Source organism: Pinus tabuliformis, chromosome 3_2 (assembly GCF_031772625.1).
Source record: "Pinus tabuliformis cultivar Carrire ecotype Pingquan chromosome 3_2, CPIR1, whole genome shotgun sequence".
In the NCBI taxonomy this organism is placed as follows: Eukaryota; Viridiplantae; Streptophyta; class Pinopsida; order Pinales; family Pinaceae; genus Pinus; species Pinus tabuliformis.
This window is the reverse complement of record NC_142302.1, coordinates 596716777-596744002: the sequence shown is the minus strand read 5'-3', so window position 1 is coordinate 596744002 and position 27226 is coordinate 596716777. Positions and strand designations below refer to the sequence as shown.

Below are 27226 nucleotides of genomic sequence, written 5' to 3'. Positions count from 1 at the left end.
TGTCAACAAAAAAAAAGTATGCCTTGAAATACAAAACATTAATTGCTTTATATTAAATGCTTATTCATTTGACAATCTATTACTAACATCATTTTGTTTAGCTATATTGAATCATATTGATTCTTGTTTTGGGTGATTCATTAATTGATAAATCTACCACACTCATATTCTTAACTAATTTTATAAAACCCTAGACAGGACTAATGGAAAATCCTATCCTAAGTGTATGCTGAGAATGTGTGAAACCCTAGACTGCTTAGGGTTATTGTGAAATGCTATTTTGAAGTTCTTGTTGATGATGTCATGTTTGGGATTTCGGTATGATAATGAAATATTAACATGTTAGGGTTGAATGATGTTTGTCTCAGATCTTGAACCTTTGAAATTTTGGAAGAGTAGGGTTTTCTTTCCTAAGTTATGAAACCCTAGATCTTTATGGCTTGGTTGAGACTATAAGAAAAGCCTTTGTTATGCATTTCAAGTAATATCCTAGGAATGAAGCCCTAGGTATATATGTGATCGAAACGCTAGCTTGGTCTAAGTCAGTATATGTCTAATGCATTAATGTTGTCTGACATATGATATGCTTGTGCATGATAATGAATTCCTAGATATTTGTGTTGACCTAGTTATTGATGGGAATAAGTCTTAGATATAAATCCTTGGATGATATTCTAGGATGATGGTATTTGAAAATCTATGGTTTTGTATCTAAACCCTAGTAGTAGTTAAATTTTCTAGTAAGTGTGATATAACAATCTAAGATCTATTTATAATGATTGTTGAGATTGTGAAAAGGAAATTATAGGGCTTTGGAGTTAAACCTTAGTAGAAGTAAAAACCCCTAATGTATGATGACAATATGATAATTTGAGATTTGTGCAAGATCATTGAAATCTGATTTTTAGTTGTGATTTGCCAATTGATTGAAAATATAGGGGTTGTAACTAACCCTAGTGGAAGCTATTCATGTTGATGACTAAGTTGTGGTTGGTTTTAATTTATTTTTTTATGAAATCTAGGATTTATATGAAACCCTAGTAAAAAGTCTAACATATGAATTATGAAAGTTGTTATATGCCTTGTAGATCTATATTTGTTTGCTTATTTCTAGGGTTTATGTTGCACGGGGGTATGTCATACCTATGGAAGAAACATTGAAACCGTATATGTAATGAAAGGTGTTATGAAGTCATCTAGGATTTATGACAAAGTCCCTAGCAATATGTTGAAAAGTATATGCCTCTTGTTTGTAATTAAGTTAGGGTATCTGATATGTGTAAGGTTGAAATTCTTCCATAATTGTAATATGACTAAATTCATGCTTCTATAGATTTTTTTGTACTTTCCATCTAAGTTTTGCAGGTACACAATCTTCAATATGGTGAAGATGTTCGATGTGAACATTGATCACAATAATAACTCTGATGAAATAGTTGTAAGCCATAAAAGATTCTCCAATGTTGAAGTAAAGAAGTTGATCTCCCTCGGTTAAGAAGGAGCCTGAATAAGAAAGATCTCCCTAATATTAAGAGGGAGATTGGTTAAAGGGAAACTCCATAGTTGAGAGGGAGGGAATAACATAGTTTTGATTGGAGAATGAATTTTGAAGGATATGTTACTACATGATAAGTAGGGAACTGTATGATTGAGCAATCTTTCGTCAAATATTGGGTTGATAGTCCTACTATGAAAATTTGAACATCAAGTTTCCTGGAAGACCCCGGAGGTTTGTGTTTGATTATGTACATATGAAAGTATATTATTAATTGGCGCTAGTTTGTACAGGTGAATCTCTCAAAGGTTTTGATAACATGATGGTTACTGATCAGGTTGATTGGGAGAGATTGGTTCTCCTTCGTCTGTTGTATGAAGGAGTGATGAGGCTTTGTGAGTGAAGCATTACCCGAGAGGACATCTGTATGACACTTTTTGTTGATGTCTAGGCCCCGAAGTTGGAAAAATATGGTGTTGATTATAGAGCTATGTATTTGGATACACACATGGATATTTGGGTTGGTGGTTAGCAAGTAATCCTGATGGTATCTAGAGAGGCTGAAAGCTTGAGTGTATATTATTCCCACTGGGATAGATTTCCCTGGTCAGAAATCTAGTCTGTGGCATTGTGGTGCCTAAATTTTTTAGGGATGAATGGAGGATTTCCCTGGTCAAGAATCTAGTCCATGGCATTGTGGTGCCTAAAGTTCTTCATGGTTCATATAGCTGAGACCTTCCATGTACTTGTATGTGATGAATACCTCCTTAGTAAAGAGGGAGTGTTGGAAAATGTAACTAGGTCCGGTCTTCATTTAATATATCTGAGTAATCTTGTAATGTACTTATCAAAAGAATAAAGAAAATTATTATTATTATTATGAATTATTAAAGCATGAGTTTCATGCCTTGGCCATCATGTTTTAGGTCGAAGTCCCCATTGAGGACCTCTAGGATTTATCCCGAGTCAATAGAGTCATTGTACTTTTAAAGAGAGATCAAGTAGACCTGAAGGAGGGATATTCGACCTCGCCAAAGGAACATAAATAAATTAGTTTGAAATCCATTTAAAGCATACTCTCGTAAGAAATTTTGATCTCTCTTGAAGCTGAAAGAAGTGCAAAATAGAAGAAGGAGGAGAAGCAAGTGCGAGTTTGGACTAGGAGAAGGAGAAAGGCCAACTCAAACCCTTGGTGAAACTATCTCTCTCTCATGCCCTAGTTTCAAACATCAAAGTTCTCTTATTGATGTCGTAGCCAGTTGTTATATGATGCCATAACCAGTTTCTGTGTTAATGTTGTTGCAAGTGTCCGTGTGATGTTGTCACCTCAAGAAGTTGTATTGGGCCATGATCAAAGGCTCTAAATGAAGATTGAAGTATTTCAATGAAGATCAAAGTATCTAAGGCAAGGTCGAAGTTGTTGGGTCGAAGAAAGTGCTGCCACTACTGATGATGCTGCTAGGTTAAGAAGGGTCATCTGCAGGTAAGGAAAAAGGTTGGCCTGGTGTGGAGGAAAGTTCATGTCAAGGTTAAGAGTCATGGAATATCTCTAGAAAAATATTGAAGGAAGAATTATGGACTAGGTTTTCCCCTAGAGAGGGGTTTTTCCTTGGTTGTGACCCTACATCTGGTGTCCATTGGTCATGTTCTATTGATTTCGTAATTGCTTGATGGACTAAAAGAAAGAATATATAAGAGAAACCTAATAAGAAGTCAATAAAATCACAAGTAATTATCAAGTATAAAGAAAATCTTTATGCCTTTCTGATTTTATAGTAGATATAACACCCTCCTCCCACATTGACCCAAGCTAGTTGATCCACCAGGGTAAACATGTGACAAAGTGTTACTATGATATGATTCAACTCCCTAGGTATACTTAAGGAAGTCGAAATGACATGGAAATACCAAACTAACCTTCCTTAAAAGCTACAGAACCTTAATGAGCCAACCAGCTCCTTCAGGTGTCCAACCCCTGAGAGAACTTGCTTTTATAATTCCCTAGAGCTTCAATTGCTCCCATGGCAAGGCATGCATGTGACAAGGACCTTATAGTCTCTCACACAACAAGGAATCCATACGAATGTGGCCTTTTTACATACATTTTTGTGCCAATGGCCCTAGTTTTGGTGCCACTTTTTCTGGGCCAGGACTTAGGCCCCTGCCCAAAAATTCATGAAACTTCCGGAAATGTTAAATAACATTAAAACAAGGCTACTAATGCAAACACTTGAACAAGAAATTAATTTTATCCCTACTAGACATGCCATATATTTCGTTAAACATATCATAAACATGAAATCTACAGATCATAACAATAGATCTGCACCTAAAGATCTCATACTTATATGAGAATCATCAAAGAGGATCGATATCTCCTTGCAATAGCCACATTATTATCTATTAGGTCATTCATTCATTACATCTAATATAATAACCAAAACATGATGATATCCATACATCATAACTGTCATAAAACATCCTTATTACCAACAAATAACCAAAGATATATCAATGAGGAAAAAACCATTAAAGCCAAATAATATCAAGCATATTTACTCATGAAAATACCAAGGAAAATGAGCTCTTATTAATATATTCAAATCCAACCTAGTTAAGGACTTCCACGTACCACCCGACCATAGATTGGGCTGAACCAAATCTCTCTTTCATCCAATCACCCATGCACTATATTCTAGGCATGAATGTGGGATTTCATGAAACAAATCAAACAAAACCAAACTAGGGCTTCCAGAGGCCAAACCACCTCAATCCTCAACCAGTGATTCCACCTCATAGTCTAAAATCACTAACCATCACCATATTAGTCTCTACCCAGGCTGTCCAGGGCTTTGGAGCATTTGTTCCAACCAAGGCTTCCAGGACTAGTAACTCAACCAACAACAGTTGTCAAGCTCCAAAGCATTTGTCCAAATAGGGCTTCCAGGATTAGTAATTCAACCCCCCAAGGGATCCAAAGTGTTTTTCCAAGCATGGCTTCCAAGACGAGTTACTCAATCCAAGTTGTTACAGGGCTTCCAAAGCGTTTTTCCAACCAAGGCTCTAGATACTAATAAATCAACCCATAACCATAAGGAACATGTGAACCAACCAGAAAAAAAAAAAAAAAGGGAAAAGCCACAAACCATGTTTATCTAGGAAATGGTAAGGTTAGGCAAAACCTTGTCAATCCAAGAAATCCTCCATGTCAATGACAATACATATCCAAGAAATCACATGCATCTGTGATGCATGCCAAAACTAGAAAGGAAATGATACATGTAATTTAGTACCTGCAAAGAAATCCAGCTGTAACTACTAATCCCACCACCCCATTTGCATTTTCTATCTTTTCCTTTGCCTTCTTGCTCCAAATCCAGAGTATGCCACACTCCTCCAAGAGTTCTCCAAGAAAACTCTAAATGTCTAAGAGTATGAGAGAGAGATAATAGAAGAGATAGCTCCAAGATAAAACTAACAAAAGTTAGCACTGAAAAAAAAGCCATGAATTGATCCTTAGAAGCTTTTTTATCATTGAGGCCTCTATTTTCTTCAATTTCCATTATTTTTCCTTCATTTTCTTCCTCACATGCAACCGGTGAACTTTCACGTTCCTTTTCTTCTATTTTCCATTATTTTGATAAAGAAAATGTCAATTAATGCCTCTTTCCTTTGCCAATATCCCTAGCTATAATAAACTGAAAGGGACACCAAATAGGATGTTTTTCCCACCATTCAACTTAGAATACGTGTCACATGACCTTGGTATTATCCTTTTCTTACATGGAAATTCACCTAGGGTTGTTACAAAACCCTCCCCCTTCCGGGAACACCATCCTCGGTGTTCTATTATACCTATAACTAGAAATACCGCTGAAAAAAACATACTACCCATGGATATTTATAATATAACTCAATGCAGTATTTACATTGATCACTGCTGAAAACATGACAAACATACCATGTACTGGAGCTTTATAATAGAATTGTTTACGGTATTTACAATAACAAACACATATACTCATAAATATTTGCTTCAACCAACAAATAACCATAATGTTCATGTAGATTTATAAATACAGCTCGATATAATATTTACAATAATATATACATATGCACATTTTCTCAACGAGAAAATAAAACAATATGATACCCGCATCAACAACAAGGGAATCCAAAGGCTCACACCTCCATCCTCAAAACTAGTACCAAGATTCACCTCCTTCCCAAGAAGTCTAGAATCCACTGCCAAATTCAAAATTGCATCCAATGTCTAGCGCTACAATCATGTGCCACTTGGCATCTCAATCAATAGTTACCGGCTCATTGTTCTAGGGAACACTCCTAATGTGGATTTGATTCCATCCGGCAATGGTAATGACAAAAAAAATCCATCATCGACCTTCCCTTCTCTGCTACACAGTTCCTCGAGAAATCCAATCACCCCCTTCTATGTAGTCAGACACCTTCCAAGTTTCGTGAGGATCCCCTTCTCTACTACATAGTCCCTCGGGCAACCCCACCCTTGGAAAGGTTTCCTCCTATTGGAAGGTCTAAAAACCAAGGCATATACCTACCTCAAAACCATGATACCAGTCATAGCATGCTCATGGAAATCAATGGACACTATTGGGTACCAGTGTCTGAGAATGTCCCTAATCCTGAAGTGCTTTACTAGCATACTTCTACATGTTCCAATTATTTTTACTTACACTGATAATTCTTTCATTCAGTTTCAACCACCCACCCCAGGCATTTTCTAGCATGCTTTCCTGTGCCAAGAACATAATTTCCATTAGACTCAAAATTAATTGAAATAAATTCACACCATACCTCATCAGTGGCTCGCTAATAAGGTGCACCCTCAATTTTCTCTATTTCTTGTCACAACGAGTTAGACTAGCTATTTGATGAAATCATCATGTATTAACATATCACATCTCGTTAGCTCAAAGCACAACCATCATAAATCAAAATCACGAATCTCATGTAATCATCATAAACCAGAATAATAGATCACTTTAACCATCACAAATCAGAGTCATAGATCACATGCATAATAAAATTGAAATAAAATATCGATACTTATCATTTAACCAGTCCTTTTCTTCTACCTTTTTCCTTTTCCTTTCCATAAACACACTCAATTGGTTACCATACTCAGCAAGCACCTAGTCCCTTCTCTCCTCTTCAATCAATTACATATACACACAATATAAATCAAAACACCTACACCTCCACCTAGTGTACAACGCAACAAAAAACATACACCTACACACAGTGTATAAGACAAGATAAAACACATACCTACACCCGGTGTACAACACAACACAATACATATATATGTACACATACTACAACACAACGAATACACATCTCACGATACAACAACTACACAATACTCGTAACACAATAACATAGTACCACATTTTCACAACACAACGTGTACAACATGTACACAATAACACATGTACATAGTTCCACTGTCACAACGTATACACAACACTGCATGTACCCAACACCACCTACACAATGTGTACAAAACACCACATGAATGATGTGCACACAACACCAAATGTACACAACACCATATGCATGACAGGTACAGAACACCACCTACATGCATCAGCCCATGTACAACATGTACAAATCACACTACTACACATGAGGGGTGTTTAAGACAATTTTTGGGAAAATTGTGTCAACTAGAGACAAAACAAAACTTGTATATTGTCTTAAATATTGTCTGTAAGTGGGTGTCTCAAATTAATTTTCTTAAAAAATTATTATCTTAAAAATTTCTCTCTATAACAACAATATACAACACAAACTTTGTTTTCTCTTAGGAGACAATTTAATTTTTGTCTCTTCAAATCCATTAATTGGGATTAAATACATATTGTCTTTATAGAGACAATGAGTCTTTAATCCTAGCTATTGTCTCTCTAGAGACAATAAAAATTTATATTTGAAAGCAATACAATATCACTTTTTTCTCCTTAGAGATAATATAAAACAATGAATCTAGAAAAATATCTAACCATTGAAATAAATCAATATAAAAAAATATCTAATTTAAAAATAAAATGCAATATCATTCATTTTAGGGTGTAGTGGGATCGAACCACCAAACTCCTGCTTATAAGGCAGGTGCTTTTCCATTAAGCTAGCACCCTTTAAAAAATAATGTAAGTTATAGCAGTCCTTGAAATTGCACATGCAAACATTGATTTAAAAAAAAATGCTCAACGAATAATGGCATAGTGTTTATAAAATCTATAATCACGCAACACATATTTTTAACTTAATTAAAAATAACTCAATCGAGTTATTTAAATTTCACACCCTTGTAGCATGACCCACACAACAAGCTAATAATACACAATAATTTACAAAACATTTAATCTAGTCCTACAAAGAAAAATAACTAGAATTAGCACAAGTTGTTAATATCTTGGCACAACAATTACCTTTCATATTGCTTTCTGCATCAGATTTTGTCAATAATGAAATACGGTCCCCAAATGCTTCAAATCACTTCATTCACACCATTACCACATGGTTTAATTAGTTTTAGCAAAATGAATAGTTCTTCTAAACCATTTGAACACTCATGTATGTATGAAAACCTCATTTAGCAAACTGAATAGCCCCTTTAGCCCAACCTACGCTCCTCCCTGCCATGTTATATGAAAACCTCGATTTTGCATATCTTTCAGCATATTTTAATATAAAAAAGAGAACAATGAAAAGTCTCATACATGATCTCAGATCAAAATTAATTCAATCCAAATTTATTTAATTAAATGCTTCATACAAAATATTAATTTCATCTTAATTATTTTTTTACTTAAACAACCCCCTGTGTAGTAGTGTGAAATATTACGTATATGTCTTGTGCAACCACTATTGCTATCATTGGAAACATTGAGAAGTATGTGATGAGGAGGGTCATGTGCTTGGATATTTTTCAATCTTGGGCCTGACTTTTACTGGAAGTCCTTGTTTGGGAACAAGGAAGCGGCCATATTGAATTCTTCTCTCAGTGCCCACAACATCCCACCTGCATGAAGTCCAAAAATAAGTCTTAGAAGTCTTGATAGATCACCATTAACAATAAACAAGACATCCACCACCATGTCTCCGCCTTGCAATATTTTCCTATATGCTTTTCCTTACAGTCAAGTTTTTTTATGGGTATATTATTTATTTTTTGAAAACCTGGTACTTCTGGAAATATTTCATTATATTTGTGAAAGGCCTCCCAAATATAGCTAGATAATTACAAAATCCAATGCCTAAAGTATTGTCTACATATTCCTTTCTACTTGAGAAACTTTTATATCAATAACATAGTGAGGTATGTGTGACGAACTGATGGGGATGGGTGAATAAACAAATTGTAAGTTCTATGTATATCTATTAGCCGAAACTCAAATCTAGTCTGCATCTTGAAAACTTCAAGATTGAAATGATCTAAAAATATAATTTTGTAGCTTTTAAGTTTTTCAATAAATTTAGGGAATCATATATTGGTAGAAATGGTACCTGTACTTGGTTGTGAGATTGTGGATCAAGATAAGCATGTCCACTTTTCTAATTCATTCCGAGGGCATGAATGGACTACACTGCCAAGAGGAAGAAACATGTTCTGTTTTGGAGGTCTCTACAACAACAAAGTTGCAATCTTAATATGTTTAGAGTTAAATAATATATCAATAGATATTGAAAAGAAGACATCGAAAATCACAAATTTCATTAATGTCCACTACAAACCCTGGACAATGAAAATATTTTTTTTTCATTAATGTCAACTTTGAACCTTGGAAAACACACACGTGCACACATATATATAAAACCAATGATGCTCCTCAAAATCCAAAAATTCTGAAAACATCACATTCACTAACCTCAAATTTGGAAAGATCAAATGTATGAGGATCTTGAAAGAATTCTAGATTATGATAAATGTTTTTTAAAAGTGGCATGACCTTCATAGCCATTGAGAATGAGGTAGCCTGCAAAATATACATTATATTCGTATAAAGGCATTTTAAGCTTGCAAGTGCTTTTGAGGGATACGTATTAGTGTTTTTTTAGGAAAGGGCCATGTTTATCTTGATTGTAGATTTTAAAATATTTTGGAAATTTCATGGACATGAGTGAAGTTAAACCACTAACTTCACTCGTGTCTATAAAGTTTCCTAAATATTCCAAAATTTTCAATCTAATTAGACTCAGGTTTTATGAAACAAAACTAATTCTAAGTTCAAAAATTAATGTGCCAGTTTGTTTTTTGGAAAGGGCGATCCTTGTCACAATTATAGATTTAAAAATATTTTGAAAATCTAGAGACATGAGTGAAGAAAAACCATTGACTTCGCTAAATCTACATATTTTCCTATATATTCCAAAATATGTAATCTAATTACGCTAAATTTTTAGGTAACAAAACAAGGTTACCTATTTTTATAGGTCAAGCACCCATTGAGTGATTCTAGGGTTTTTCCTAGGTATAAGAGTCATTGTCATATATTTAAGACCCCAATGGGCACATTCTATATTTTAAAGAAAACATATTTTTGTCTTTAGAGTGTCGAAATGCCCTCCAAGATCAAGTCGGCCTAGAAGCTATCAAGTCGGCCTATTGAAGAGCCATGTCTATCCCATAAATAGGCCTATATAAATAGAGGAACTCATCCTCCATAGAAACACACTTTCATCTCTCATTATACATGAAGAAGGGCTGAAGAAGAGGTCGAGGAAGAGGATGAAGAAGACATCAAAGGAAGTCAAATTGTTTGGGTTAGTTCTCTCTCCCACGTGCAAGTCAATGCTAGGGTTTCTACATAAGGGTTATATTTGGTTTGATCTTGGAAGGAAGAGAGAAAATAAGTCAAGTGAAGGTCACATAGGGTATATCTCTAGTCCTAAGTCTCTAGGAAAGGGAAGTGAAGGGAAGAAGAGGCTCCAAAGAAGAAGATCAAAGTCTTCTAGTATGGCAACAACAACTATAGCAATTGTCGAGAAGACAAAATTTCATATTTTCAGTAGGAGGTCAAAGTTCTTGTAGCAGGAGGCTGAGTTAGTAATTGATATTGATCTTGGAGGGTATTTGTCTAAGTCACAAAGTCATGGTATTCGTCAATTGAAGGATCTATAAAAGGAGAATAGATTTAAGGGTTTTCCCTTCAAGAGGAGGGATTTTGGCGCTGGATTGCATCCTATATACTGTGTCATTGTTCCTATTTTTTGGTAATTGTTTGATGTATCTCGCATTGTAATAATAAGGAACAAAGATAATAAGAAAAAAGGGAAACACAAATAATTATCAAGTTAAAGAGAATTAGCGTATTCATTTCCTAATTTAATTCTCAACATGGCACCCAGTACTTGGTCATCCCAAATATTTTTCAATGGCATGTTTGTTATGATAGAATCTTTCCCCAAAGAAAGTATATAGACAAAGTTCAAATTAATCAAAAACAAAGATGCATTCAGCTCAAATATACATATCCAAAAGTTCTTACAATAATCAGTTGCTGAGGGATAGCGATGACTACCATCATATAAAGAGAAACCAATAGTTGTGGCAACAAATCTGGTAGTGTTGAATGTGCAAACTAAATTCACCCATCTGAAAGAATGGATGTCTAGAAATTGTGACAAAAACAATTGAAACACTCCAAACAAAATGATGAATTCTTGCAATGTAAGATTACCATTGTTGTGATAATGTTTATAAATGGCATGCAAAACAAGGATGGAAAGATAATTACTAATTCTATAAGACTATCTGTCAGATCCCTGAGAAATAAAACATCCTAAAAAACATATAAGATTGTGGTTTCTCAAACTAATTGTGAGGCTCCTGAGCCAAACAGCCCTTTCACAAATACTCAAGAAAAATATTTTTGGCCCCATCAACTCTCCCTTCATTCCCAAAGCCCTCAAATAGTATATCATATGTCGCAAGTTATGAAGGCCCCTAATTGATGGTCTAATAGTGGAAATCTGTTCTTTTCCTTTAAGTTTTTACAGATATTACAATCTCTCATTCTTTGCTTGTTGTCTCCACTCTTTGAGCCTAATTGCAAGTTGTTCTTCTAGTTCATTTTTTGTCTGTAATCGTTTCCCTTTCACTTTGTCCTTAAGTTGTGCTTCAAGATCCTTTACCTACATGACTAGTAATATTAGGAAAAATCTTACTTTAGTACACCAAATCAAACAAATGAAAGCTTTAGCACTTAAAAAGAAAGTTAAATAAAAATGAAAATAAGCATTACCTTCTCTTTAATATTTCCTACACATCTACTCTTTTGCTCTGAATTTTTCCCCATATTGCATGATCTCCTTCTCCCATTGTTGTTGTTTCTCTCTGAGCCTAGTTTCAAGTTATCCTTCTAGTTATTTTACCTATAGAACTTCAATCTCTTTAACGCACTCTAAATGAAGTTCCTGACCATCACATTTACTGGAAAAAATGAATGCACAATCAATACCTCTTCTTGAAAATTTCTACAAAGTTGTTCTCTTCCCTTAAGTTTCACATCCAAGTTCTAGATGTTCTCATCCATCTTCTACATCATTCCATCCTTTACCTTTCCTTCTTGTTTTTCCTTCTCAAACTACACAAAGTCATTCACACTTTTAGGAATAGCCTAACCAGCCTAATGTATAAGGAATGTTCTGAATTCAATAACAATACTCATCGAAAAAAGGCATGTAAAATCATTCTAATCGTATGCTAACTAGAAATGTAAAATAAATTTATTTGAAAGTACCATTTTTTTTATACTTCAAAAGCTCACAAGAATCAAATTATTTCCATGTTGGACCAAGTTCTATGCCCCTAACTCTGGTGGCAAAGTTCAATGAACTTAAAGGAAAAAGCACATCAGGAGAAAATTTATTGGAATGACACCTAATGAATCTTGGAGAAAAATTGTAAGCTTAGAATTCCTAAAATCACCAAAAACAACAGTCATGTCATTATTAAATTTGATTTCAAAAAGAGACAAAATATGCAAAAGGAAGTGACAAATGAACATTAGTAAAAATATTTTGAACCCTTCAGATAGTTACAATGCAACAACCCTATAGGGTATGTGGTTGTTTTTAGTTGCTAATGCAGATATAACATCACCAAGAGTAGAAAGAGATTTTTTGATAGATTGAGCTTCCTTAAGGCACTCCTATTCAACATTTATTTTTCTATTCTGTCAATTTTTTCCAGATCAACAAGCCAAAACTTGCTCCTGGTACATTCTCCCTTTACCATCACATAAATTACACTGTGTATGGTAACATTATAATCACAAACTTAGAATAACTCGTTACCATAGAAAATAACACAAACAAAACATAACTACCTTACTAGTTGATATTGTCATATAGATAAAGTAATTCTCACATGCAAAAATAAAATATTTTAATTTTCTTCTAGTGGGTCTTAAACTATTCAAATAAGTACTTTCTTTGACATAAACTATAAGATAAACTCTGATAATTGATTCAAATAGGTTATCAACTATTTTACAAATTGGTATTATTCGACTCAATTTAGTCAATATTTTTGATCCAACAAAATTGCACATAAGATGTAGCATAGGGGAAAGTTTATTATATGTTCTTCATTGAATTTATCCCAATTAATCATTATATAATAGTATGAGGTGAGCCTTGATGAAAAAATGCACACCAATGAGAACGACTACTATGTTCATTAGAATTGGTAAAGCCAATGGCCCTGCACTGCTTTCAGTTTGTTAAACTTCCCAAACCTCATGAGTACTTGTTCTTCAACAAGGACTGGACCATGATGGACACCTTCTAATACCTTGCTTTACTTCAAGCCTAATGACAGACCACCCTGTCATTCTCAATTCAATATACTAAAAATGTTGCGTATAATAGAACAATATATGTATCAAATGTATCTCATCTTTGTTCACGAAACTAGAAATGAACGTAAACACCAAGAAAGGAAAAAGTTAGATTTTAATGGTATGCCCTGGCTGAGTTGGGGATGCAAGTAGATCATGAATTTACCCGTTGTAAAATTCCAATACGCTTACTAAGATATCATATTTAAATATTCCATTTCTCTAATTAGCTACATGAAAGAGCTCCTCTAATGTTGAATAGTTTACTCCCCTATCGTCATTTGTTCCCTCCATGGTAAATGCCTTCCCAGTTCCAATTCGCCCATATGCAAAGATACACTCATTATACCCGGTCCAAAACTGACATGGCAATTGGTGCAGTATCGACAAAAACAACCACTGCCCATTGAAACATCTCTAATTAATGAATTTGTGTACTTATTAATAATAAATTTCAGATCCAAAAGATATTATTTTGTACATCTTACCTTGATTTTCTTGATTAGTAAATACTAAAAACAAGATCAAATTTGAACACCTTCTTTGAAGAATCATTAACATGATGCTTAGTTCATTGTCTCTATTTATATCAAATTCTTCCATTGGAGAAGCTCCCGCTGATATTTCTCCATCGCTCAATGGACAACATCTACAACATTCTCTGATGTTTCCTAAAAAAGACAAGAAAATCACGTTATCTAACATGCTAATCCTTGTGTAATGCATAAAAAGAATGAAATCATCATGTTTCTTGTAAACTCTACCACTTTATTGTGAAGCTTTTTCCTTTACATTGCCTCTTTGTTGAGATTCTTCTTCATAAAAATTAATAAAATGTTAGCAAAGATTTTCCCAGAAACAAAATATTTGTCACACTTCCTAGAGATTGCGCAAGAGATGTCATCCCGACAATGTCAGGGATAGCACTAGCACATTTATGTGCCTCCTCCGAAAGGTTAACATAATCTCTCTTTAATATTTTCTACCAAGTATTCGACAAGATTATTCATAGAATATCTGACGAGGTGTATTACATGAAGAAGACTCAACTTAAATTTGTATGTTAATATTATTCAATACCAAAGTTATCTGAATTTTAGCCTTCAAGTCTTCAACTGGTGAAACCCAAAAAAGATTATGCCTTTGGTATGTGTCTTAAAGCTCCCTTAATTGAGAAGTTTTGCCTTTTATATCTTCATATGTAAAATGGAGATTTTCTCATTTGATAATTCCAATTCGTTGGCTTATCGGTAAAAAGGAAAAAAAGATCAATTTGTTCCACCTAGACATTCACCATCAAATGACATGTTATTCATTTCAGTCCTCAGGTCTTCATTTTGATGATTACAGTCATTAAGGGACATCCAAGCCTCGTCACATTCATTTTTCTTCAATTCATACTCCCTAGTAAGCTCTCCAATCTTCCTTTCATACTTCACTATACATTTGGGAGTTTTCCTTCTAATGTACAAACCGCTCAACATAACTAATGTTAATCCATACCAAGATTATTTAAAAGAAGTACAAGTATGGCTCTTAAAACATCTCTCAATATGTTGTGTTCCCAATTTTCGTCAATCCTAGTTATCTGGAATTGAGCATTCAAATGTCCTCCATATGCATTTCCTATAGCCACATGAAGACTACTTTTGAGACAGTCATGACTTCCTACCATCTGTGATTTGATTTTTGGGCGCATAATCAAATTACAATAACTGAGCATATCAGATAAATTTACCCAAATGATAAAATCTATAATGGTAGTAAGGTTTAGTTGGATCTCCCCAGGCAAAGGAAATCATTACAATGTTGTTAGAGTTTTTCAAGAACTAAGAAATCAAGTGCTTTTAAAAAATTATAGCCAATTGGAGATATCTTATAAGTAGATTCTGATTTTAATAGTGGAAATCCAAAATATAATGTGAACAGTTGCAATAAGGATGTTTTAGTTCTTGTACCCCATATTCTTCAGTTCCTAAAATAGACAAGATGTCAGTGAACTAGATACACAAGTAGCCTGCAGCTTGCAAATCCTTTTCTATCTAAAAATACACATCTACATGACGAGAATGTGAATCCTTCCAAGAAACTGAATATTTCAATGGCGAAGCTCATTGAAATCACTAGAGTTATGAGGCTGAGGTCCATGGCGAAGGAATTGTCTCAGATGATGAAGGATATTTCGGGCACATGCCTCTTCGTTAGATGCATGGTGGATGGAAAGGATCCTAAGGATGTCTAGGCCAAGATTTATGAAGGAGAGGTCAATATTTCTAAATAATGAAGGAAGAATTCTCAATTGGTATTTGAAATGAAAGCCTTTTGTTATTTTTATTTTTGGTTATTTGTTCATATTTTTAGGGTTTTTAAGGTTTAATGAAGTTAAAAACTGGAAGAAGGTGGTCTGTGAATTTGTTTCCAGAACCATGGGGATTTTGAGACATTTAGGGGCCTGTGAATTTCATTTAGGGGCTAATGTTATGATGATCTAACACCTCTTTAAGCCTCACTTTGGCTTAGATCTCCTAGTCACTACCAATCAATTTCGAGACCTTGCTCTTACATCATGTTGAAAATTGACCTTAGTATTTGCACTTGGTTTTCATGCTTATCTCATGATGGCAATCCTTCCAAAAAAACCACTTACCAAGTCAATTCTTCTAGGAGGCAGTTTGGAGAATGTTCCATGTCACTAGAACTAATGAAATCTCACTGAGAGGACATTGCTAGCCATCATGTACCACGTCAAGAACCCAACCATATTTTTTCTAATAGTAATGGAAGTAGAATCAATGTTTTATACAGTATAACAAGTATAGTAGATAAAAATTAAACAATAATATGAAACAAAGTTGTGTAATTACAGTTATGATATATATATATATATATATATATATATATATATATATATATATATATATATATATATAGCTAGCCCACAACAAACTCAGTTCTTCAAAGCTTTTTTTTTCTATTATGCCGCTCCCCATAAGGAATTTGAAATAGGAGTTAACGCACTCTCACATTATAGATTATCGTTGTTTTCTTTCAAACATGCACAACTACAAACCTTTATCAATACGAAAATAAATATTATAGTAGAAATGTAGTAAAAAGTATTTTATTATCAACATTGAAACCATTGGAAGATGTCCTTGACAAGGAATATAAGAACGACATTTAGGGAACAACCTTCACTGACTCCAAAATGCAGGTAGATATTTTCTAAGAGCAACAGAGAACTAAAACCACGATTGTACATAGTTCGAATCATATTATCGTTTCCTTTGTTTGTTTTCTTTGAAGGGGTAGTTCTTCCATTATCTCTCATTGAATTCTTGAAGTAGTGCATCATCATAGATTTAAGTTATTATTTTTTAGAATTCTAAATTCCCTTCCCATTCATTTCTTCAACTGAGCCATGTTGAGATGATCGAACAGAGTTGGGGTCCATTTGTTTCACATCAGTTTTGTTACCTTAGATCCATCCCTTGCGTAGATTAACATGGGAATCTGATTCATTTTCCAGATGAAAGCCATCTGTAACCTACACGTTTTCAACTAAAAGCCCTGTAACAAATCCTGATGTGATGTTGCCACCTTCATAAGTTTCAATCAAAGAACCTAAATATTCCAATATGTCACTTTAAACCTTAGTTTTTGGCAACTCATCCTTCCATTGTAAGGTTTTAGCTTCAATCATTTCTTCAACAACTTCATAATTTGGCAGAGTTAGGCTCACTTCAGTAGCCTTTGTAATGTCATTCTTCCTACTTATAGGTTCAATCCCATTGTTTCTTCTTCAACAACTTCATAATTCAACAAAGTTTCATTGTCTCTATCATTACTAGTGTTTCCAATTCCAATCTTCCCATCTAAATGTTTGGTTTCCTTTTGATCTTCAGCAACTTCAAATTTTTGTAGAGTTAATCCATTCATATCACTTTTTACAGAAGAATTTTTTGAATTGGTGCTTGTGATTTAATTACCATCCTTGGGAGATTCAACAACAAGTCTGTCTTTTGGATTGTTTGAAATTTCTTGTTTGAGGCTAAAAGGTCTTTCACTAGAATTTTACAGTAAATATTTTTTGGAAGATTCCTTTTTCAATGACCTCACGACAGTTCTCTTTCAATTCATTTCGTTAACTACAGTTGTCTTCATGTTTTTACATACCCATTTCCCTTTTTCTGGTCCAAATTAAAGTGAGATGTTCTACAAACTTGATTTGGATCACTTTCAGATTCTACACTAGCATAACTCTTTCTCCACCCTAACTTGGGGGATTCTGGGTGGGTAAGAGGTATATTCTTCAGCTCAACCTTCGATGGAGCTGCTTTGTGATAGAATGATGGCATTGAAGATGCTTTAAATGTCAAATTTTTCTTAAGCATCTTTCTCTCCGCTTCTTGCAACTCCTTTGGTTTAACTTGCAATTAGTTTTTCTCCACTTCCTTTGCATTCAATTTTACCTCTAATTTTGTGAAAAACATTTTACGCTTCTCAGCTCTCTCATTACATTTAAAGCTGAATACAGTTCCAGAAGGAGCACTGCCAGACTTGGCCTTATAATCTTTGATTGGTTTTTCACTTGCAGTTGAGGAAAAAGTGCAATGAGCATCTTCCTTTTAGTTGGAATGAGCATCTTTCTCTAGATTTCTCTTGTCTTGCCGCCTTGATCCTCTATTTATGAGGGGTGTAACACAAATCATAGAAATGTTTGTGCCTTGTCTATTCGTCTAATGGATTCAGCCAACAGACCCTAATCTCTGCTATACGCCCTTATGTTCTATATTTATCTATTCCACCCCATGATTTATTACAAATGAAAGCCATGCTGCAGGCACCACTTGACCTATCCTATGAATATGGGACATGGAAACACAACAATATGCAAAGAACAAAAAGAAACACCAAGACATCAAAAGGATAAGAGAAGATCATTAGCTGAGTAGCCGAGTTAGTAAGATCGAAAAGACGGGAGACCAAGGAGACTTGTTATCATTATGCTTCCACTACCACCTGGCCCATGAATTCACTAGTTAAACTAGAGGAAAACCACCTTAGGTTTCATAGGGAGGGGGGAATGTTATACTCATAGTGAAACTGCCTTATTTTCATAGGGAAACTAGATCCTGGAACCAAGGCTCTTGACCAGGGAAGACGCACTCAACACCACAGTGAACATGGCTTGCCTTTTCTGAATAGTGAGCTTTACCTTGACCCTCAAACCCTTCCAATCTTTTGTTTTCTTCTTTGCGATGTATTCTTCAATATTCTTGGGCAACAGGACCAAATATCTATTCTTATGCCAGAGATGAAGAAACTCCCACTTCGCCACTTCAGCCCCTGTAACGCTCGCGTACACCTCTACCACTTGCGAAAGATCGAGCTTGGGAGGAATGTGTTAAGTTTTGGTATATTCTATGCTTAGAGAAATTTCTTTCAATTTTATTCTTATCCTGATTTCAATATCCAGATTAGAAATCACATTAGCATCATAGTAAAATGTAGATAGAACATAAATAGTAGAAGACAAGCCAAGACAGGAGGACACAAGATGTGGCACCAACTAAGGACAATCCCCAATGTGGGGAAACCCTTGATGAAATCTTATTTAGTCTTGAATATATCAATAGAGAGAGAGAGTGCAAATATACAAAACTGATATTTATGATAGCAGTAGAAAGTCCATCATTCTGCTAATGATGACAGTTCAAGGATGCAACCCTAAATTCTCATGACAGTCTTCAAACAATCACTAAGAGTGTTGTAGCATATCCTTTGAGGAGATCATCAAACTAATGGCCCTACACATGATACTGATGCAACATTCCTCTTTACTATGGATGAGGGCTTCCCTTTTGACATTGGATAAGTCCACCTGACTGTGAGTTAAGGGCTCCTATTGACAACGCATTAGGGCTCCCTGTTTGCAGTGTAATGGAGATTCTTCTTGACAGTGGATAGGACCTCCCTTGACAATGTCTTAGTCTCCTTTATGAATGTGAATTTAGGGCTCTCTTCATAGTGGATTAGAGCTCCTCTTTGCTACATATTAGGCCTGCTTCATTGCGGCTAGATCTCCCTTTTTGAACAACCTATAGAGACTACCTTAACTGCGGATTGGAACCTTCCCTTTGATTTAGATTACATCCTCCTCTACTGTGTATAAGATTTCTTTTGATCTGTGTCTAGATCTCCTTCAAAACTACAGCTATGGCTTTGCCCTTAGTCTCCTCTTCACCTGTGGCTAGGCTTCTTTATGAGGACTGCAGCTATGGATTCTCTCTCTTGACCTCTCTTGCCACCAAACCCAAACGAGTGGAGAGAGATCATGAGATAACTGTGTGAGAAAAATTAATTCATGCCTCCTCTATTTATAATGCCACATTGAGGTTGAGTTGGGGTAATTTGCTTGCTGGCCAACCTTGACAATTTTTCAAATAATACAAATAAACTCATATCTCCATAAATACATGTTAGAATGAGATGATATTTAGATCAATCATACACCTCTCAAAGAGAGGAATCCAAGAAAAATATCAGACACCATAAATAAGATGAACCACAAGGAGTTTGGCCCTATTTTCCAATTTTAACACTCCCTCTCAACTAGGGAGAACTCCATCTGCTAATCCATCTGCCATTTTGTACTATCTCTGCCATCAACGTGGTGCCCTGTACTGCTCTTCTCTACTAAACTATGAAGAAGAAGAAGTGATATAGAATTTATCATACCATTCTCTACTGGCCCAAAGTGAGTCCCATATAAAGAGAGTGTCTCATACCACTCTTACTGATCCGAAATCAGTTCGAAATAAAGAGAGTGTCTCATACAACTCTTACTGATCCGAAATCAGTTCCAAATAAACACAATGTCTCATACCAATCTTACTGACTCGAAGTCATTTCCAATTGATTCCAGATCAATATCATCCTAGTATAGGGAGTACGGTAGTACATGATGTGTCCATCGGAAGTACTATGGTCCCTATTCTCATTTCCCTACTCATTGGCCATATGAGAGGTACTTCCCATGAGTCCTAGACCACATGGTAGGATGTCTCAATAGGAGAAGGATGGACCGCTCATCCTGCGTACATGTTGCCATGGGGTATCCTAGGGGAAGGTTGAACCACTCACCCTGTACACAACAAATCACTAGGGGAAGGCTAAACCACTCACCCTATGATTGTGTCTTAGTAGGAGAATAATAAACCACTCATCCTGCCTATATTGCAAACCACTCACCCTATGGTTGCCCATTGCTCCAAGTAGTACCCCATGCCCCCTGGAGCTCCCAAAGCTCAATATCCATATCATACAGGACCCTCAGGAGAGGGTCTCTCCATGACTCCTAGTCATTCTCAGAAAGTCAAGAATTTGACCTTTTCCTGGGGCTTCGTCATAATACTGGTGACCTGTTCATCAATCCCAATGTGATGGAACCTTATTGCTCCTTGTTGTACCATATCCCAGATAAATTGGTACCTATTGTCTATGAGTTGGGAGCGATCATGCAATACAGGATTCTGAGATAATTGGATCCCACTCTGGTAGTCACAGAGGATCACGGTGGTATCCAGCACGTGTCCAGAAAACTAACTAAAGGGCAGACAACTCAGTAAAGGGCTTCTCCAACTAGATAGCTTCACAGGAGGCTATACTCGTAGCTATGTATATGACCTCACTAGTGCTAAAAGAAACCGACTTTTGCTTCCAGCTCATCGAGGATATCGAACCAGAACCCAAAGAGAAACAACACTCAAAATTACTTTTGCAATCCACCATACTCCCTGCCCAATCAATATCAAAATAACCATGCAGTCCTTCATCTTCAACAATGTATCTCAGTCCATGAGTGGTTGTGCCCCGAAGATATCTCAGATGGTTCTTGGCACCAATCCAATGTGTGTGATGAGGCTAAACCATATATTGGCTCAATGTGTTAACTGCGAAACATATATCCGGATGGGAGTTCACCAAGAACATCAGTGCTTCTCTTAGTTGATGATACTCAGAAGAATTTCCCAATTCAGGTCCGGTAACACTACCGCATAACTTCTTAAATTTAAGCTCCATGAGGGTAGTCACAGGCTTGCAGTTCACCATTCTAAATTCAGAATCCAACTCCCTCTTTCTTTTGTAAATGAGAGGGTATGTACCTGTTAGAAAGAGGTCATGCTCATAGAGTACTAGTATGAGAGGTCTATCATCCACAACCTTAAAGAAAAGGTATAGATCAGATTCACTCCTAGTGTATCTTAGGTTCATGAGATCACTGCCAATCCTGTCATACCAAGCCCGGGGTGCTTGCTTCAATTCATAGAGAGCTTTCTTCAACCTGCATATATGCGATTCTTGGTCATGAACCTCAAACCCCTCAGGTTGTTCCACATCTGTGGTCTTGTTATTACTTGTAAGATTTTCCTCGATACATCCTGGACATATACCTTCATGCTCTTCTTTAAATTCATGAATCCTCATCACCATCTGTCTGATATCAGGTAGGGTCTTACAATGAAGATGGGCAAACCTCTGGTGCCATAGATCAGTTTGAAGAGATGTGTCGCAAGACATCGCCCCCAATGGACTTCCTGCAACTTGATACAAACTTCCAACCCTAAACCCAAGAGTAATATCATCTTTAAAATTTCTTTTCCAAACACGTACCTTTCCATCGATGAATTCCACCTTGTAACCTTTGTCTTCCATTGCCGAAATGGACACTAGGTTATTCTTGAGATCAAGTACATATAGAAATTTTTGTAAATGAATCAAGTTACCCTCATTCAATTGAAGGGTAAGATTCCCTACACACTTTATGGGATAGGTGGTATCATCTCCAAGAATAATCTCCAAGTGTGTTTCCTTCTCTATCAGATTAGAGAGTGCTTCCATGTATCTCGTGAAGAGCCTTGAAGCACCACTATCAATAAGAAAATTTCGCAAAGAGTCCAGAGGAGAGGTAGTGGAGAGGGATGATATAAGATAATACTCCTTTTACTTATCAGAAACAACATTTGATTTTTCATACATGGAGTTCCTTACTTTCTTGGAGGGTCAACCATTTCCTTGATGTCCAACATTCCTTTTTCGTTTGCCATTGTACCTATCATTGCTTCGATATTTTTTGTTCAAGTTTCCCCTGGAATGATTGTGATCATCATCATGTGATGTGTCCCTTCTATTTGGACACCCCCTCACATAGTGGCCAAACATATTGCAAGCAAAGCATCTGCCTTTTCTTCCTCCCTTAGATCCAAGCTTTCCATGGAAATGACCTTTAGACCCTACATTATTTCTCCTTTTGGCATGAGCAGAGAAAGAAGTAGGGTTACTTCTATTAGACGACATCTCTTGCTCCACCATCCTGGTTTATTCTTTAATTCATGTCGACATCAATTCTTCAAACCCTGGAATTCGATCATTATTGGGAATAGTGGTTCTAAATATATACCACTCAGGTGGGAGTCCTCCAAGAGTAGTGTTAGTTAGTTCCCTACCAGATATAATTTCTCTAATTGATAGAAGATCATTCTTGTTCCCAGTGATGCCTGACAAGTAGGATTCAATATCCTCGTCCTTGCCCTTCTTAATATCCTTCAACTTATTTTTGAGGAAAATAATTGATTTGCATCACTAACCTTGAACATTCTTACCAATTTATCGTAGATCTCCTTGGAGGTGTTTAGATCGGAGATGTAAGCCACTAGACAGTTGCTAATGGAATCTCTAATAATGATCTTCGCTTTGACTTCAGCCTTGTTGTACTTGTTCTTTGTAGCAGCCAGTGCATTTGATGGAGGCTCATGGATTTTACCCTTCACATAATCCAACATTTCTTGTTCTTCCAATGTCAGACTTTTTACGGAGCTTGTCTTTAGCCAGGAAGTGAGATGAGGAACTCATTGAGCCTTTGACCTTGTCCAACTGTGTTCAATGATTTATCTTTCACTCTTTCTTGGGATTTGTCTTCACCTCAACTCTGGTACCATGTTTTGGTACGTTCTATGCTTAGAGCAATTTACTTCAATTTTCTTATTATCCCAATTTCAATATCCAAATTAGCAATCACATTAGCATGATAGTAAAATGAAGTAGAACATAAACATAAATAGTAGAAGACAAGCCAATACAAGAGGACACAAGATGTGGCAACAACCAAGGAAAAACCCCAATGTGGGGAAACCCTTGATCAAATCTTCTTTAGTCTTCATATTTTTGCAGAGAGAGAGAGAGAGAGAGTACAAACATACAAACTGATATTTATGATAGCAGTAGAAAGTCCATCATTCTACTAATGATGATAGTTCAAGGATGCAACCTTGAATTATCATGACAGTGTTCAACCAATCACTAAGAGTGTTGTAGCATAGCCTTTGAGGAGATCATCAAACTAATGGCCCTCCACATGATACTAATGAAACATTCCTCTGTTTTCTAGTTGCTCTTGCAATTCTAGTTAGGGAACCATATGCAGCCCTAAGTAGCCCTTGCTATGGTGCTATGTCCTATGGCCTAGTACATAGAAACTCCTATACAAAAATTCCTTAAAACATCATCAAATTAGCAGTATCTTATCCTATAAGAACTTGTCTTTGCTGCCAGCACTTTCAAGCATCTAACTATGTACATATGCTGATCTATGGAGCAGATATTTTCAACACATTCCTTCACTTTATGACTGTGGCTTATCAAACTAGCAAGTTGTGCTTAAGGCATGCCTAGAACAACTTCCTTTATGACAATATCGCCTAGAGCAAACACGTTGGCTTTCCAGGGTTCTAAATTTTATGTTAAGGCTCCTTTTTGCTACAGCCTAGGGCTCATCTTAGACATTGGCTAGGAATCCTCTTTGTTGTAGATTAGGCCACCTACAAGTTGCAGATAAAAGCCTCTCTTTATTGTGGATGAGGGATTCCCTTTTGACAGCGGATAGGTCCACTTAACTGTGAGTTAAGGGATCTTTTTGAAAGCAGATTAGGGCTCCTTGCTTTCTGCGTATTGGAGCTTCTTCTTGGCAATGGATAGGACCTCCCTTGATAGCATATTAGTCTCCTTTATTACTGTGGATTTAGGGATCTCTTGATAGCGGATAGGAGCTCCTCTTTGTTTCATATTAGGCCTCCTTCACTACGGCTAGATATCCCTTTTTGAATAGCATATAGAGCCTACCTTAACGACAGATTGTAGCCTTCACTTTGATGCAGATTAGAGGCTCCTCTACTGCATATAAGAGATCTTTTGATTTGTAGCCAGATCTCCTTCAAAACTGTGGCTAGGGCTTCTCCCTTAGTCTCCTCTTCCCCTGCAACTAGGGCTTCTTCATGACGATTGCGGCTAGGGCTTCTCCTTCTTGACATCTCTTGCCACCAAACCTAAACGAGTGGAGAGAGAGCATGAGAGAAGTGTGTGTGACAAATTATTTGAGGCCTCCTCCATTTATAATGCCACGTTGAGGTTGAGCTGGGGTATTTTACTGGCTGGCCGACCTTGACAATTTGTAAAATAATACAAATAAATTCATATCTCCAAAAATACATCTCGGAATCATATGATCTTTAGATCAATCCTATGCCTCTTAAAGAGAGAAATCCAAGAAAAATATCAGCTACCATAAATAAGATGACCCACATGGATTTTGGCCCTAGTTGCCAATTTTAACAACATGTCTGTCAAATTTTCAGAACGATAGATTCACCTACTACCGCCTTCTCACTTATCCCCAAATCCGAGTTAATAAAAGTGAAATGAATTAATTTGACAAGTGAATGTAGCTAAAAAGTTGTTTTTCTGATTGTTCTTCCTATTGTCTTAATTCAACATAATAACAATTACATGCAAAGTTGTTTCTCTTATTGTTTTGATTCAAGATGACGATTAAAAAATTAGCACAGGATTTTAAGAGGAAATTAAAATTGTGCTCAATTAAAAATCTTAACATACTCATCACCACTCATCTTAAAATTCTGGCTCAATTAAAATCTTGGCTCATCATACTCATCGCCAATGCTAGAAATGGGATCATCAACAAGATTTATAAAAACATCTTCTGGCTTAGAGTCGTCAAACTCCTCAGACCCCTTGGGGACATTATCGTCTACATCAACTCAAACAGGTTCGAGCTAGTTCAAGCCAGTTTCATACAAAATTGGCCCCCCAAGCCGAGTTGAAGGCCAAGTCAACTCAATTGCCTATCAACTTGTCTAGTTTGTCTAGTTCGAAATCGAACTGAACTAATTTTTAAAATAATGCACTGTATAGGTGTGGAAAGAGGAGCTTTTTACTAGCCTTAGTGTTGTTTGAACAAGAAATAAAATTGAATATTGTATGAAGAACTAGTGTAAGAACACAAGTGTAAAATGCTACAACGTGTTTCCAATCAACATTTCATGACGGTATTTGACTTGATGGGAATGTGAATTTCTTTTATGATAAGAATATGCCAACTATGTAGCTATATTATGTGCTTCTCTAGGCCTCAATATACTCAACAGCTTTAAACAATCAAAAATCTAGAAACCTGTAAGATAAATATTTGTGAAAGAGGTAGCAAAATCAAGTTCTTGGACTTATTTTGATGGGGCTTCTTAAGTTCACCCACAAGTTAGTGGGGATTTTGTTTTATTCATGAGAGAGCCACAAGTGATAAAGTGTAAATATAGGTTAGAAAGAGGAACAAATAGCTTTCTAGTGGAGTTAATACGCATGCTTGCAGCTGAAAGAAGTGTACGAAAAAGCCAAAAGAAGTGTACAAAAAAGCCAAATTTTATGTGACTGCCTTGTGGTAATAAGCACACGATGAAAAAAAAAAAAAAAAATCTATATATTTAACGAACCAATTACTTTTTATTATAAAATTTGGATGACATGAAAAGAACCATTTACAACAAAATTAACAAAACTTTCAAGTCGTGTCAGTTGCTTCTATATTCCAAAATTAACAAAACTTTCTTAAGTAGTCTGAATTGCTTCTACATTCCGGTATAAGCAGATCAAAGTCGTCTCAGTTGCTTCTACATTCCAAAATTAACAAAACTTTCTTAAGTCGTCTCAGTTACTTCTACCTTCCGGTATAACCAGATCAAGACCAACAAGACTTTCTTCCCTTGACCAACCCCATATGCTAATACATTCCATTATATTTCCCATATGACCTGCAAAATAACAAGAAAAGAAAAATGTATTTGTAATAAATAATAGAACTTAGTTAATTATGCTTTGATGCACTGATTTCCTCACTATAGACTTCTTCCCCTCTGCTCGTCCCTGCACTAGCTGTGCCATCGTTGTAGGTCATCTACTTCCCACTGGGAACGGAGTCTATCTCTCCAGCTAAAGTATCGTAGGCTTTAGAAAATAAATTGTCACAAAATAGCTCAGAATTAATGGATAGAGGATCGACAATTATCTTCATAATCTTCTTATCCACCCTCACCTTTAGAATTTCAAGCCTAGCATTTGTGCATGCCGCATTGCTGGCCCTGTCATTCTCCAGCATCTCAACTCTGCATGTAAGAAGGTATATCCTCCACTTGAGTAATTTGAACAAGAATTCCACAACTTTCATCCGTCGCTCCGGCTCAGCCTCCGGTGGTTGCCCTTCCGTCAAACTTATCACCAAGCCTTTCAAGGGAAGACAACTGTAAGGAAGGAATACAGATGCCCCTGCATGCGGCAGAACCAACATAAATAAGCCATCCTCTTCCTGACACCCTCGATTGCTCTGCGCCGTCACCATTAATGCCTGAATTTCATCGAACTTCGTGTCTTTGAGAATCTGTTCTGCCAAAGGTGCTGCATTAACATTCCATGCTACCAATTTACAATGGCGCAACAT

At 36.0% G+C, this 27226-nt stretch overlaps 1 pseudogene; it reads right to left on the bottom strand.

Annotated features, from left to right (window-relative positions):
* Positions 1-12576: 12576 nt before the first annotated feature.
* On the bottom strand, positions 12577-26686 carry LOC149181999 (kinesin-like protein KIN-14R; annotated as a pseudogene).
* Between the last annotated feature and the right edge of the window lie 540 nt (positions 26687-27226).